Source organism: Peromyscus maniculatus, chromosome 9 (assembly GCF_049852395.1).
Source record: "Peromyscus maniculatus bairdii isolate BWxNUB_F1_BW_parent chromosome 9, HU_Pman_BW_mat_3.1, whole genome shotgun sequence".
Taxonomy (NCBI): domain Eukaryota; kingdom Metazoa; phylum Chordata; class Mammalia; order Rodentia; family Cricetidae; genus Peromyscus; species Peromyscus maniculatus.
In genome coordinates, this window is record NC_134860.1 from 63,274,232 (window position 1) to 63,289,294 (window position 15,063).

Below are 15,063 nucleotides of genomic sequence, written 5' to 3' on the forward strand. Positions count from 1 at the left end.
TTTCCTTCCCCACCATACTGTGGGGAACCCCCTGATTTATCACTGTCATTACAAAGTGAGATGTCAGCCCATGTGGATGCGTACCTCGTGGGCAGTCTGACCCCACCGTCTGGTTGGGTTTCGTTCTGTAGGTGGGTTTTTTCTGCATGGGGTATGGGGTGCAGTGCACATGCGTATTCAGGGGCCAGCAGTTGACGCTGGGTGTGTTCCTCAAGCTGATCTTACTTTTGGGTTTTGTTTTGGTTTTTTTTTTGGGGGGGGGTGTTGTTTTGTTTTGTTGTTTTTGAGACAGGGTTTCTCTGTATAACAGTCCTGGCTGTCCTAGAACTCGTTCTGCAGACCAGGCTGGCCTCCATCTCACAGAGATATCTGCCTGCCTCTGCCTCCCAAGTGCTGGGATATAAGGCATGCGCCGCCACCGCCCAGCTCTGATCTTACTTTTTAAGAGACGGTTTCTTACCAAACCTGAAGCTTACCATTAAGCTATACTGGCTGACCAGCAAGCTCCCAAGGCCCCCCAAACCTCTGCCTCCCCAGCATGGATGCATGCCAGCATACCACTGCCCCCGGCTTTTCCGTGAGTGCTGGGGATCAAACACAGGCTCTCCTGCGTGTGCAGAACTACGTCACCAACTGAGCCTTCTCCCACGCTCGGCTGTTTACAAGTGGGAGCTTTGTTAACATTCCGAATCCTGCCGCTCCCACCGCTCACTAACCCAGAAATCTATTATCATCCGCAGTCTCTGAATATAGCCCGCCTCTCCTCCTGTCTCCCACTTGAGTCTCTATCTGACTGACACCTGTCAGAGCCTATTCCGGCCTCCACACCTTCTCCTCTCTTTCATAACTCGTCCTTTGTGCTGCCGCCTTCGGGCAGTTTCCCCACGTCTGTCTAGTTTAGGAATTGGGAAACGTTCAGCAGAGGACCAGACAACTAATATTTTAGTCTGTGTGGGGGGTCACATAAAATATCTGCAGCGTATTTTACTTTTAAAAACGGGGAAGGATCTGGGGAAATGCTCAGCAGTTAAGAGCACTTGTTGCTCTTGCAGAGGACGCAGGTTCAGTTCCTAGTACCACATGGCGGCTGCTCACAACCATCTGTAACTCCAGTTCCAGGGACCTGATGCTCTCTTTTACCCTCCATGACACCAGTTGTGCGTGTATGTGGTACACACACATACGTAGAAGCAAAATCCTCATATCCATAAAGTAAAACAAAGCTTTAAAAAAATTGAGACAACCCCTTTAAAATGTTGTTCATTCTTACACTGCAAACTATGAAAATCAGATACTCCCTGAGCACAGTGACACACACCATTAATCCCAGGACTCGAGAGACAGGGACAGGTGGATCTCCATGAATTCAAGGCCAGCCTGGTCTATAGTAAGACCCTATCTCAAAAAAAAAAAAAAAAAAAAGAACAAAAGCAAGCCGGGAGCCAGATGCAGCCCACAGCCACGGCCTGCAGCTCTAAGTAGTCAGCTCCCCCCTGCCAGCGTCTCTACTCGGCCTACCCTGGGCTTTCGTTCTGGAGACAATTTCAAGTCTCCAGAAGCCCCATTCCTTCCCTTTGTAACAGTACCTGCTCCTTGTCTTCCCTGGCTCACCTTGTTCTGGCTGCTGATTCTTGCTCACTGGATGGCAGATGCTTCCTTTGTAATCCTGTACTCAGTCTCTTTGGGGGTGTTTCTTTCTGAGGACGCTCCCTGCACCCCTCTAGAACAGTGTGTTGGATAGATAGCCCGGCCTTATTATCAGCCTTCGGTTTTATGTCAATTTCTCAACCTAGAGATTCTCCCCACCACACAGCGATGATAAATGTGAACACAAAATCCACAGGCAGGAAACCACAGCCATGCTTTCTCGGTGGCTATTTCCTCTTCTTGACAACCCACAGTCTAGGCTAAGAGGGGTACCTGTGTGCCTGTGGCATGGGCGTTCTGTCCCCCTACTGCTTCCCTGGGTCCTCGGCCCTTTGAAGATCTATCCTCTTACCCGGAGTCTCAACCCTCCTGCTCACAAACTGGACGGTAACACCTCCGGTGTGGTTGCCCCAGCATACTGGCCAGATCCTCAGAGGCCAAGCCCCCGCTTCCTACCCTTCACTTGTCTGTGTTAAGGAGAAGTTAGCTCTCCTTCTGGACTACATAATATGCATTCTGGAGGGAAAGACAAATGCTATTTGGCCAAAGGCAGAGAGAGAGGCTTCCTTTATCCACGCACACATGCTTACAAAACTAGGACACCGTGTGTTCCCTTCTGCAACCTGATTTTTTTCTTCACTTCTATTAAGAGCTGTTAAGCCAGACATGGTGGCACATGCCTCTACTCCAGAGGTGGAAGCAGAAGATCAAGAATTCCAGGTCGGGTCTGAAGACAGCTCAGTGGAGGACCTGAGCTTAGTTCCCATGTCAGTGGCTCACAACGGCCTATAACTTAGGTCCAGAGGATCTGATGTCCTCTTCTTGCACTCCGAGGGCACTGCATTCGCAGGCACACAATTTAAAAAGAGTTTAAGGTCACCCTTAGCTACACAGTCAGTTTAAGGTCAGTAAGAGTTTTTTAAAAAATGAAAACAGAATCCCCTCTGCTCTCCAACCATGACATCCTGCCACAAAGGCACTAGTAGTTGAATACCACCCATACACAGACATCAGTAGTAAAATACCATCCACATACAGACATTAGTAGTTGAATACCACCCATACACAGACATCAGCAGTTAAATACCATCCACATACAGACATTAGTAGTTGAATACCATCCAGTAGGCCACTGTTCATTCCTGTCTGTTTACCAGAGCTCTCAGCCACACTGCTCTGTCCACATGCCAACAGTCCAATGTGCCTAGTCGGAGACTGCTTTTCACCAGGTCTGTCCACTGCTCAGGGTCACGCATGGTGCTCTACCGTCTCCCTGTTCATTGCCCCTCAGGGTCCCCTTCAGGACTCTCACAGTCCTACCCCACATGGAGAGGAGGGGCTCAAGCTGTGTTCTCTCTCAAGTCTCACTCCCCAGAGGACAGACCAACCCAAGTCCTATACACTCTCCCCTTTGTGGCCACTTTCAGTCTTAACATCTTCCATAAAGCTTCTCAAACTAAGGGGACTGCCAAATCCCGAAGATCCTACTGGACTCGATTTAGTATCATATATGGTTCAAAACCTAGTTCATCATTTCAACTGATTCTTCTCCAACCAGATTAAAAGCTCCATAGAGAAACAATTCTTTTTCTCTAGTTTTTAAATCTCCCGTAGAGATGGCAGCTGCCACTAAAAGACTACTCAAACTCTCAGCCGACTTTTCATCTCCAGACAATTCTGAAATTTATAGCCTGCTCTCCATCACTTCCTTCCCTTGTCAACTCCTGCTCCCATCACCTCTTCCTCCCCCATCACCTCCTCCCCTGTCACCTCTTCCTCCCTATCACCTCCTCCCCTGTCACCTCTTCCTCTTCCCCCATCACCTCCTCCCCTGTCACCTCTTCCTCCTCCCCCATCACCTCCTCCCCTCTGTCACCTCTACTTCCTCCCCCATCACCTCCTCCCCTGTCACCTACCTCTGTCACCTCTTCCTTCTCCCCTGTCACCTCTTCCTCTCCCCTGTCACCTCCTCCCCCCTCTATCACCTCCTCTGTCAGTCATCTCCTCTGGCTACCTTCTCTAGCATTCCTTAACACACAGCCAACTGCAAATATATTCTCCTCTCCCAGACCTTGCTTTCAAGAGTTTATTGATATATTCATATCATAACCATTCTACTTAACTTTTCTTCCTGTAAGAATAAAGCTCTGAGGCCGGGCGGTGGTAGCACACACCTTTAATCCCAGCACTCGGGAGGCAGAGGCAGGCGGATCTCTGTGAGAATTCGAGGCCAGCCTGGGCTACAGAGTGAGTTCCAGGACAGGCGCAAAGCTACACAGAGAAACCCTGACTCAAAAAACAAAAACAAAACAAAACAAAAAGAAGAAAGCTCTGAGATTCCTCACCGTAAATTTGGAACACCTGTTTACTTAGGGCTTCTTTAGTGTCTTTCAATGGTTATATCCAAAGAAGTTGGAAAGAGGGAAGACAAGGAGGAAGCACAAAGGAATGGCTGGTTCCACTTGGGCTCCCATCTAATCTAGGCCCTTTCCAGGTGCTTCCAACTGAAATCCTCCATATGCTTAATATGCTCTCAATTTAACTGTGAGCCAACATTTATTGAATGTTCACTATGTGCCAGGTTAGGTCTATGACATTCCTCAATGCACCACCCCAGTCTTCCAGCAACCTTACAGGTAGAGGCCACCTCACTGTACGTGACAAAACCAAAGCCCATGTCCACCATGGCTATGGAATGGTAGCACTTAAACTCATTCATAAGGGAGTGTCCCACGTCCCGTACGCATACACACAGGATGATTTCTACATCTCCATGATTGTACTACACTATAATAACCACAATGATTAAAGCCAACACTCTCTTTATATTTAAAGTGTTTCTTTAAAAAAGAGAAAATGATCCACCGGTGTATCTTTGTCTGTACACTCAAAACCTACCTACTACCCATCCATGCATATAGTACTATTTTCTTTTTCCCATTTCAGCCAGAATTGCCTCGTCAAGTGGCAGAATTCGATCAGAACCCAAGCATGGGTGCTCCACACGTCATGGTTACCACCACTGCCAAGGGGCCTGACTTGTTTTGGAGGCCCATGACAATCAGGTATGTGATTCAGTCTAATTAAAGCCAACTGAGAAGACATCACTGCACCTAGGTTGACAGAAAGCCGGCAGCCACACCACACCGGCAGTAGTTTCTACCTGTGCAGGCGCCAGGCACAGCGTACTCCAGACAACACAGTTCACACTGCTGATCCTTTCAGGAGCCACTGGGGGTGGGGGATGGGGGGTGGGGGGCAGTGTTATTTCCACTTGGCAAACAGTGGTGACTGGTGGAGGTCAGGAAAGCTGCTTCCGAAAATACAACGAACACGCTGGAGAGCCAGACACAGGCTCAGGTCTGCGTGGCCCAGCACCCCGGGCACAGCTTCTCACTCGTCTACTATCTGTTGACTGACAAGAGCCGCTTGTCTCGGGTCCTTTTAGTAAATATGTTCTGTCTTTGTAATGGGGAAAAATAAATGAATGAATGAATGAATGAATGAACGAACGAACGAACGAACGAACGAACGAACGAACGAACAAACAAACAAACAAACAAACAAACAAACAAACAAACAGGGCATGGCAGTGCGCTCCTGGAATCCTAGCACTCAGGAAGCAGAGCAAAAGGATGGCGAGTGTGAGGTCAGCCTGAGCCACTTAACAAACAAGGAAGGAGCGGAAGGTAGAAAGAGGGAAACATTGTATTGCAGTCTTTTAAAGCACATGCTTGATAATTCAGCAAATAATGTGATAATTACTTAGGGGGGAGTGGGGGGGAGGGGGAGGGGGAGATTTCTATGATAAGCCAGAATAAAAAGTCCCAGAGATTAAAAAATTGTCACAAATGAACCATAAGAAGAAAAGGAAAACATGCAAGTCACTTCAGCTCACCACTGGGTTGGTGATCAAAAGGCCAAGACATTAAGGGTAGCCGAAAGATAAAGACAAGAAGTTACTGAAAGAAAGGGCTGAGGGGATCAAATGAGTGCGTTTCAATGTGTGCCTTCCAGGCAAAGAAACACACAAAACAGTGGTGCTTTCCACCAACGAATCAGTCACGATCTGTAATGGCTGGTGGTTATCAGAATCCAAGGTCACACACCTTTCTGAAGGACAGTTAGACAAACGGAGTCTGTCCTGACCTTCAACTCCACCTCCAGAAAGCCAGAACCACGAATAGGAAGAAAATGACCTGCAAGAATGTCCACACTACAACATTTAGGACAGGAGGCGAAGTTCGGTACACTCTGGGCCGTGCAGGCAGCAGGTATGGCCGGTACCTTTATGCTGTGCAAATGGAGGTCATCTGTGATGAAAGTCTTAGCTTTCCCATCTTTGACTTAGAACATATTCCTAGAAAATGAAGTTGCTATGTGATAAAGACCTACACACAAGATGTAAATGCCCCAGCATTCTTTCTACAATAGATACAACAAAACACCCAAGAAGTTAAGTATATGGCTAAATGTAAAATATGATGTTACCTATATGGACATCCGGCTGCAAACTTTTCAATAATTTTAAATAAGATGAAAACAGGTTACAATGATATATTAGTGGTAAAATAACATTCAAAACCATGTATCTGGGTAGAAAAAGACACATAAACAAAACACCAACTCTGGCTCTTTTATATTACAAAGTTATTCAGGATTTTTTCATTCTTCCTATTTTTTTCCCCTCTCTAATATTCCAGCACTCGAGGGGCAGAAACAGGCAGATCTCTGTGATTTTTGAGGCCAGCCTGGTCTACATAGTGAGTTCCAGGACAACCAGACTTACCTTGTCTCAAAAAAATGTTAAAAAAAGAATGCTTTTTTGAAAATGCTATGTGAACCCCCAAACTCGTGACAATCCTGCCTCTGCCTTTACCTCCTGAACAGTGGAATTACAGACTACTTATGGCTGGCTTTTTTTGCCAAGCATATTTCTGAAGCGAGAGAAGTGTGGGAAACAGTTTAATAAGGTCTCCAGGCACATCTTCCTAGTGCATTTTCTGGAACAGTCAAGCTGTGGTGTGACAGAGACGGAACTAGTCTTCCTCAGGCTTCCATTTCTCAGGACTACAGGACCTTTCCTTTGTTCTGTGGTCTGGGTAACTGGTAGCATTAGCACCCTGGGTCGGGGTCTGTCTCTCTGTCTCTCTGTCTCCTCTCTCTCGATGCTGATGCCACAGAGCTGAAGCAAAAGCTGGCTGGCCGGTTTGTAAAGCAGCCTTTGACTACTGAGAACAGAGTTCTACCCTTGCTTTCCGGCTACCACCTTCTGATTCACCAGCCCTTCACAATGCCTCTCCTTCCGGACTCACAAGCTCTGGGCACTTTCTGTTTTTTGAAGCAGAGTCTATGTAACCCAGGCTAGCCTCAAACACCTCCTGATGATCCTGGGATCAAGTCAGGGGCCACGGCACCCTGCTTAGTCCCTTTTGAACTCCTAAAAGGAAGAGGCTAGAGCAACTGGCCTCAAAGACCCTCAGGACTCTAGGACTTCACTGACCTATAAGCACCTTGCCCAGGAAATGCCCGGATGCTCGTGTGTTTTTTATTGGAAGAACAAACACCACTGTGTCAGGCCAAGGCTGCGAGGCTCCAGACCTCCCTCTGCTCCACGCCCTGTGCATGGCACTTACCTTGAAGCACCCCTCCCCCAGCCCAGCCCCCCTCCATTTTCCAGAGAGTCCATTAACAACAACTTTGGGGCCTTATCAACGGTTCATTCAAAGCCACAGTGCTTTTAGTATTTTACAACTAAGAAATAAAGGAAGTCACAAAGGGAGGAGTCAGTCAAGACTGGGAGAAAACCCAAGACACAAAAAGCTATCAGCTGGATTTCTGCAGAGGAAATCCAATAGAGATAAGGACAAAGCAAACACTTTGATCTCAAACCGTGTGAGAATGACTGCCTTTAACTGAGCACAGGCCTGGGCACTGGCGGGGCTGGGATTCCAGCCACTGCAATCAGTGCGGCCAAGGAAATACAACTATTTAGGAAAAGCCCATCACCTTGAATTTGGTCTTGCTCCGCCGCTCCCCCCAGCCCCCACCCGCGCGTCCCCAACAAAGTGGAGGCTGAAAAGCAAAGGCAGCAGCTGTGTCCTCAGCACTGTGTGCGGAGTTCTGTGATCTGTGCTGAGAGCCACACTGAAGAAGGTCATTAACACGGCACATGGAGGGCAGAGGACGCAAGGGCTGGCGGGGGGATTGAAAACCGCCAAATAAGAAACAGCTGGTGGAAGTGGGAATACTCGGAGGGCAGCTGAGGCCTCAAGAGTCAGACAGACAAATGAAGCTGGCCAGTAAGGAGAGCAAAATGCAGTCTGTCAACACCAGGGTCATCAATAGGTAGCACAGACCCTGCAATATTTTCCTCACAAGAAGACAAAAGTAGTGATTTTTTAACATATAATCTCCCTATTTCTAAACGTTTCTAAGTTGGGCAAGCCTTATCTGATCCAAACAAACCCCAGTGTGCAGCCTGTGTCCAAGCAAAGGAGGAACCATGGCGACCATCTCCCCACATGTGGAATTTCTCTACGACTCCGTAGTCCGAAGTGGGGACACTTGGAGGAGACAAAAACCACAGCTAAGGAAATCCCTTCAGGACTGAGTCTACAAGCTGGGGTACTGTAAGGCTTCAGTGGGGGACAGGTCGGTAAATACTGCTGACCAGTTTAAGAAGCCTACCACTTACCATGTCCAGCTTCGGTCAGGTCTCCCAGGCTCTCAGTCTTCTCTGCTACACAGTCCCCTCCTCACCCCACCCCCACCCAGCAATCTGTTAACATTTACCTCTAATCTATCAGTAACTGGTCTTTTAGATTTTTTTTTTTTTTATGTGTTTGAGTATTTTGCCTGAAAGTATGTATGTGCACCACATACATGCCCGGTGCCTGTGGAGGTCAGAAGAGGGCATCCGGTCCCCTGAAAGTGGAGTTACAGATGGCTGTGAGCCAGCATGTGGGTGCTGAGAACCAAGCCCAGGTCCTCTGCAAGAGCAACAAGTACTCTTAGCCGAGTCACCTCTCCAGCCCCTCGGTGGCTTTAGAGAATAAATCCTTAAGCTGGTGGCAGTAGAGGTTGTGGCGGCTTCGGTGATGGTGGCAATGGCGCACGCCTTTAACCCCAGCACTCAGGAGGCAGAGACATACGGATCTCTCAGTTCAAGGCCAGCCTGGGTTAAGAATAAATTCTTTTTTTTTTCTTTTAATGATTTTTACTTATTTTTTTATTGTATGTGCATTAGTGTTTTGCCTGTATGTACATCTGTGTGAGGGTCTCAGATGCCCTGGAACTAGAGTTACAGACAATTGTGAGCTGTGATGTGGATGATGGGAACTGAACCTGGGTCCTCTGGAAGAGCAGCCAGTACTCTTAACAACTGAGCCATCTCTCCATCCCAAAAAGAATAAATTCTATGGAAGAAAAAAAAAAAGGGGAAAAAAAACCCGCAAAGAACTTATACAGCAATTAAAGACACTACTATAATCCACCATCACATTGTACTATTATTTTTTAATTTATTTTTAAACATTTACTATTTATTTGTGTGTGTGTGTGTGTGTGTGTGTGTGTGTGTGTGTGTGTTTTCGAGCCTACGTATGTGCCCAAGGAGGTCGAGGGGTGTTGGCTCCCTGAACCTGGAGATCCAGGCAGTTGTGAGCTGCCTGATGTGGGTGCTGGAATCGAACTCCAGGTCCTCTACAAAACAACGTGCTCTTAAACACAGAGCCGTTTCTCCAGCCCCATGAGTTCACATATTTTAACTGTCTTGTTACATATGCTGAGTGGGGGATATTCCCAACCTATTTCTATTTTATATTCCTCCCTCGGGATAGGGATATTTTCTTTTTCTGTTGAAAAGGAAAATATTTAAAGGGGGTTGGAAACACTGAAAATGATGACATGTGAGATAATGGAGATAACAGGGTAAAGCGTCCACAAAACCACCGTCGGGGTGTTAATCATTAACATCATGGCCAATCTCAAAGGTACTGGGCCAGCCAAACGGAAGAACATACAAAAGCCATAGTGAGCTAATCAGAGGTGATAGTTTACGGCAGGCACAGGAGCTGACTAGACCGCCTGCTCTTCCACGCATTAGTGCAAACACAGCTTTGCTCACTGGCCGACGGATCCATGCAGGTATTAATCACTGGATACAGTCGATTCTGCTCTATATTATGTAGGCGCTGGTCTCCTTTTTCAATGGACTCTACCATTCTCCTTTCTATGCTCTGTCCCTGGGATTTTAGTGGGTCATGTGGATGCCTCTGAGCAATACTCTGCACCACACATTATGGCCTATGTAGAGGAACACGATACTAAATGAATTTCTGGGTCCCTCTGTACTTCAAGGTTACAGGTTTGTGTGTTCGTTTGTTTTTTAGATCCTGCTTCTCTCTCTCTCTCTCTCTCTCTCTCTCTCTCTCTCTCTCTCTCTCTCTCTCTGTCTTTTGGTTTTTCGAGACAGCGTTTCTCTGTAGCTTTGGAGCCTGTCCTGGATCTCACTCTGTAGACCAGTCTGGCCTCGAACTCACAGAGATCCACCTGCCTCTGCCTCCCGAGTGCTGGGATTACAGGCGTACGCCACCACCGCCTGGCAGATCCTGCTTCTCTTACACCTACTTACAAGACTCCTGAAGGACTGCAAAGGCATCAAAGGAGCATGTGACTGGTTCAGGCGGGAGAGGACAATGCTCAAAGGTAAGCTGACCTCTGTCCTCAAGTTCTCCATTTCATCTGCCCACGATTTGCTACTTCATGGAACCTACATGTCAGCTGCCTTGTTACTACAGATTTTCAAAGGAAACAGATGCCAGCAGTAAACAAAAATAAATAAAATATATGTTGGTTTGCTTGTTTTTTGTTTTTGTTTTTTGACACAGGTAGTCCAGGTTGGCCCCAAACTCCCTTATGTAGCTAAGGTTGACCTGTGGGCTCCTGATGCTCCTGACCACCCGGCAAGAGCTTGCTTCAGATGTGTGCTACCACAAGCTGCCTGGGGAGAAACAGCTTACCCCAAACTTCTCAACTAAACTTAGTTCTCCAGCAAAGATCAGTGGGTAACTTTCGAAGGTTTAATTAAAGGCCCTTGGTTCTCAGCCCTTGCTTCACTGCACTACACAGAGACAGTTACAGCCTCCCCAAGGCTACATCCTGGGAGATGCTCTTAGGTCTAATCCCTGATTCTACTCCCAACAATACCTTGAACCCCTCCCCCGAGTCACCGCCAGAGGGAGGGCTGTAGCTCGAGGGTACACTGCTTGCCACTATGGCATGTGTGAAGCCCTGGGTTCTATGGGTAAAAAACAAACTTAGTCACTTCTCAGGTGACAGGACCAGCTTCGCTCCTAACTCCTGGACCACCTTCTACTAACTCTCCTTGACCCCGAGGCAAGAGCTCACAACCTATACCAGGCTGGTCTGCCTCTTGTCCTTGCCTTCCCAGGGCTGGGATTATAGGTGCGAACCCCCACACCCTAGCCTAGCACCTTCACACTGCACAGCCTTTTCCAGCCAGCACACTTTCTTCTCAAAGTTTCTAGCAGAGTTTGGACCTTCCCTTTTCCTCGAACCTGTATTTTTCTCTCCTATCTGGTCACTGAGTCTTTTCACTCACAGGCAAAAACTCTCAGACCTAAGTCACTAAGAGATCCCAATATACACCAAATATTTATTAATGGGTTTTCTTCTAGAAAAATGAGGGGTGAGAGAATGAAGACACACACACACACACACACACACACACACACACCGCAAACTGTTAGTTCTACCCCTCACCTCTGGTGACCAAATTCTGAAGATGCAAGGTCTGAGTGCCATGGCTCCAGCCTGCAATCCCAACACTAGAGGCTGAAGCAACAGGCTTGACCAAGAACTCCGGGCCAGCCTGGGCTACAGTATCACCCTGTCTCAAACAACCAAACCAAACAAAAACCCCCTGCACAATTCTGAAGCTCCACAATTCGAGGTCTCCAGAAAGCAATTCGCTAACTTCAACCCTCAGGCTCCCCACAGGCAAAGGGCAGGAAATTCTCACAGGAAAGGGTATGTTTAACACACCAAATAGGAGTTTAAGAAAGTGGCTTCCCTTTCATCACAAATTACTTCAAAGTCCTCCCCTGGAGTAAGTTGTTGAGAAAGCCTCGTTTCACTCAAGGTTATCAATTCCCCCGGGGGAACCACCCTCCAGATTCTACAGAGTTATCGTCATTGGGCCAGAGGGGAAGACTAACTGTTAAGCAATAGTCAGGAAACTCCGTGGTTGGAACATTGGATGGATGGATGGATGGACGGACGGACGAGGAGATGAGGGGGATCAGGGAGACCAGCGTTGACACGCCAGACTCTCCACACTGAAAGAACAAGACAAAGTGAAAAGAAGCGACACTACAGCCACCTCTCAAATCACACATTGCGTTTCCTCCTCCCCCAAAAGAACAGGACCTGATCAAGGCCTTACGAATTTAAAGAGCAACCATCCAGGCTGGGGGGAGCTGACACCCACTGAGTTTCAATGGGCTGAGGGCCATCGGTGTATCAACAGGGGCTAGGCAGCTGGCTCGCTGTGGGGCTAGGGAAAGCACCCGGTGCTGCCCGGCTCATCTCTAAGGCTCTGGTCTGGGGCTGCCGCCTGCAGAGCAGTCAACCCCATTCGGGGCGCACAGACCTGCATCCCTCAGCCCTCTGCTGCGGCACACCCAGGCCCCGGGCGGACACTGAGCACAGCGGCACCTGGACCCCTGGCAGGAAGTGGCCACCTGGAGAGAAGCGCCCGATGGGCAGCAAGCGCGCAGCTGTGCCGGGAGAGCCGGCCAGATGTGGGCATGAGCACGGGGAGGTGGGGGCTGCGCTTCCACCGGAGATGCTCCCGCAGGTCGCTCGTGCCGGGCCGCAGCGGAGCGAGGCCCCCGGCGCGGGGCAGGCCTACTCGGCTGCGCCGCCACAACAGCTTCCAGGCACAGCCACTCTCGGCTCCTGCCCGCCACGGCCGCGCGCCCCAGGCTGCCGGGTCCTTCCCGCCAGCCCCTCCTGCCCTGCCCGGATCCTCAGGCTCCCGCGCCACCCGGACTCTTACCAGCTTCCAGGCAGAGACCAGCCACCGCCGTCTGCTGCACAAAACTCCGCTTCCCACAAGCCGCTCCGGCTGCGGGCTGCGCGCCTCCCAGGCCGCGCCGGATCCTCCGCTCCCCCTGCCGGCCGGCGGCCATTTCCGACCGGCAACGGCGGAACTTGCCGAAGACCAGGGACGGAAATGGCCGAACCTGCGTTTGCCTGGGAGAGAAGAATGCAGAGGTGTTCGTGACTTTCCGGAGGCACCCGGAGGTGGAGGCGGACGTGGTGGTGGTGGGCTCTGCCCTCCCGGGTCCTAGGCGCGGGCTGGGTGCGGGTGATTGTTAGAAGGGCCAGGCATGTGGGCTTGAGGAGGGGCCCCACTAATCCGGGTAACTCCTCAGCCTAAAAATAAACCCATGCCCGCGCTAGCTATGACCCACAGTTCTGAAACACTTTTAAATATTTAGCTTCAAATAGAGGGCAGGGCTGATGCTTAGGAAACAAAAATAAACAAAAACCCGGGGCTTTGCAAAAACAGCAGGTTAATCTATTGAGAACTGAAGACTAAAAAGAATGTCTTAATTACTTTAAAGCCAGCCCCTGTAATTGGGGAATTGGCAAGATTCCCCCCCCCCTCCGAATACCCAAAAGAAAGAGATGGAGGATGGAGGTAGCAATCCTAAAAGTAGCACGGGGTCACCAGAACTCATATAGAAAATAGTTTTAGCCGGCAGTGGTGGGGCATGCCTTTAATCCCAGCACTCGGGAGGCAGAGCCAGGCGGATCTCTGTGAGTTCAAGGCCAGCCTGGTTTACAAAGCGAGTTCCAGGACAGGCTCCAAAGCTACAGAGAAACCCTGTCTTGAAAAACCGAAAAAAAAAAAAAAAAAAAAAAAAAAAAAGAAAGAAAGAAAATAGTTTTAAATCTTTTTTCCCCTTTGTTTTTTTTTTTTGGGGGGGGGGTGGGGGGGAAGTGTTAAGACAGGGTTTCTCTGGGTACCCCTGTCTGTCTTGGAACTCACTCTGTAGACCAGGCTGGCCTGGAACTCACACAGAGATCCACCTGCCTCTGCCTCCCAAGTGCTCGGATTAAGGGCATGCACTACCACTGCCCGGCTTAAAACTGTCTTTTGAAATTCACAGTTGCAGTATAATCTAAAATCAGACTTCTTCAACATATTTATTTTAATCCCCCGAAACAAAGCTATTATTACCCCAGGCCTTCCTCAGCGGAACCCAGACACACCCAGGCAGGTTGGCTCATAGCCATCGCTGTGCTTGGGTGGTCTGTTCCTTTAAGGAGAACTGCGCCCCAGAGATGGTTTCCCAGCTGCTGACCCTTCCACCTGCCCTTCTTGGGAGAGCCCGTGCCCACTGCTCAGAGCAGGGAGGACGAGAATACAGGATTCCACTCCCACGCTGGACGGTTTGAGTTAACCATTCTTTTTCCAAAACAACTTTTAAAAACTCCAGCAACCTATTTTCTGGAATCCTTCCCTCATCCTCCTGGTCTCTCCATGCGTCTCCAAGTCAGGCTCGGCGCTTTCCCATGTGCCCTATTTTACTTTTCTGTCACTGTGATAAAAAAAAACACCATGACCAAAAGCAACTCCGGAAGGAAAGGGTTTTTTAGCTTACACATCCCAATTATCCTTTTTTTCCCATCACTGAGAGGAACTAAAGCAGAAACGTAAAAGCAGGGCAGGACCCTGCAAGGTAGAAACTGAAGCAGAGGCCATGAGGAATGCTGTTTACTGCCTTGCCCCCCATGGCTGGCTCAGTTTGCCCTTTTTAATACAACTAGAGACCACCTGCCCAAGGGTGGCACCGCCCACAATGGGCTGGGCCCTCTCACATCAATCCTTAATCAAGAAAATGCCTGCCCCCCCCCCACAGGCCAGACTGACAGAGGAGTTTCTCTCCCCCCCCCACTTCCCTTTCTCCCCCTTCCTCCCCTCTCTCTTCCTCCCCTCCTCCCTCTCCCAGTCCCCCCCCCCCCCCCCGTCCCTCTTTCTCCACTTGGGGGGAGAGCATTTTGAGAAAGGCTCTCTCTATATGACTGTTCTAGAACTCACTATGTAGACTAGGCTGACCTGAAACTCAGAGATCTGCCTGCTTCTGCTGGAATTAAAGGTGTGGTCCACCACACCCACACCTGAGGTTCCCTCTTCTCAGAAGACTCTAGCTTGTGTCAAGTTGACAAAAAAAAAAAAAAAAAAAAAAAAACACCCTAGCCAATGCACTGTCCTTCTCCCTTTCCTTGCTGAGGACATGTTACTCTCCTCTCTCTTATGGTTGAAAACAGGAGGCAGAAACTTCCTAGGCAGTTGTGGGGGAAGGGGTAGTGACCAGCTCC

The 15,063-nt window shown here is 49.0% G+C and overlaps 1 protein-coding gene across 6 annotated transcripts in view; it reads right to left on the bottom strand.

The window, feature by feature from the left end:
• Positions 1 to 15,063, bottom strand: part of Extl3 (exostosin like glycosyltransferase 3) — a 91,932-nt gene that overhangs the window by 29,945 nt on the left and 46,924 nt on the right. For 2 of the 6 annotated variants that reach the window (XM_042285047.2, XM_042285046.2), the window contains exon 1: positions 12,731 to 12,868. The exons of 2 other annotated variants lie outside the window; for them this stretch is intronic. The gene's annotated coding sequence lies outside the window, so the exon portion shown is untranslated. Of the gene's footprint in view, positions 1 to 11,888; positions 12,009 to 12,730; positions 12,881 to 15,063 lie in introns of those variants that run through there. 2 more of the 6 variants (XM_076545189.1, XM_006988787.4) reach the window with 2 other exon arrangements.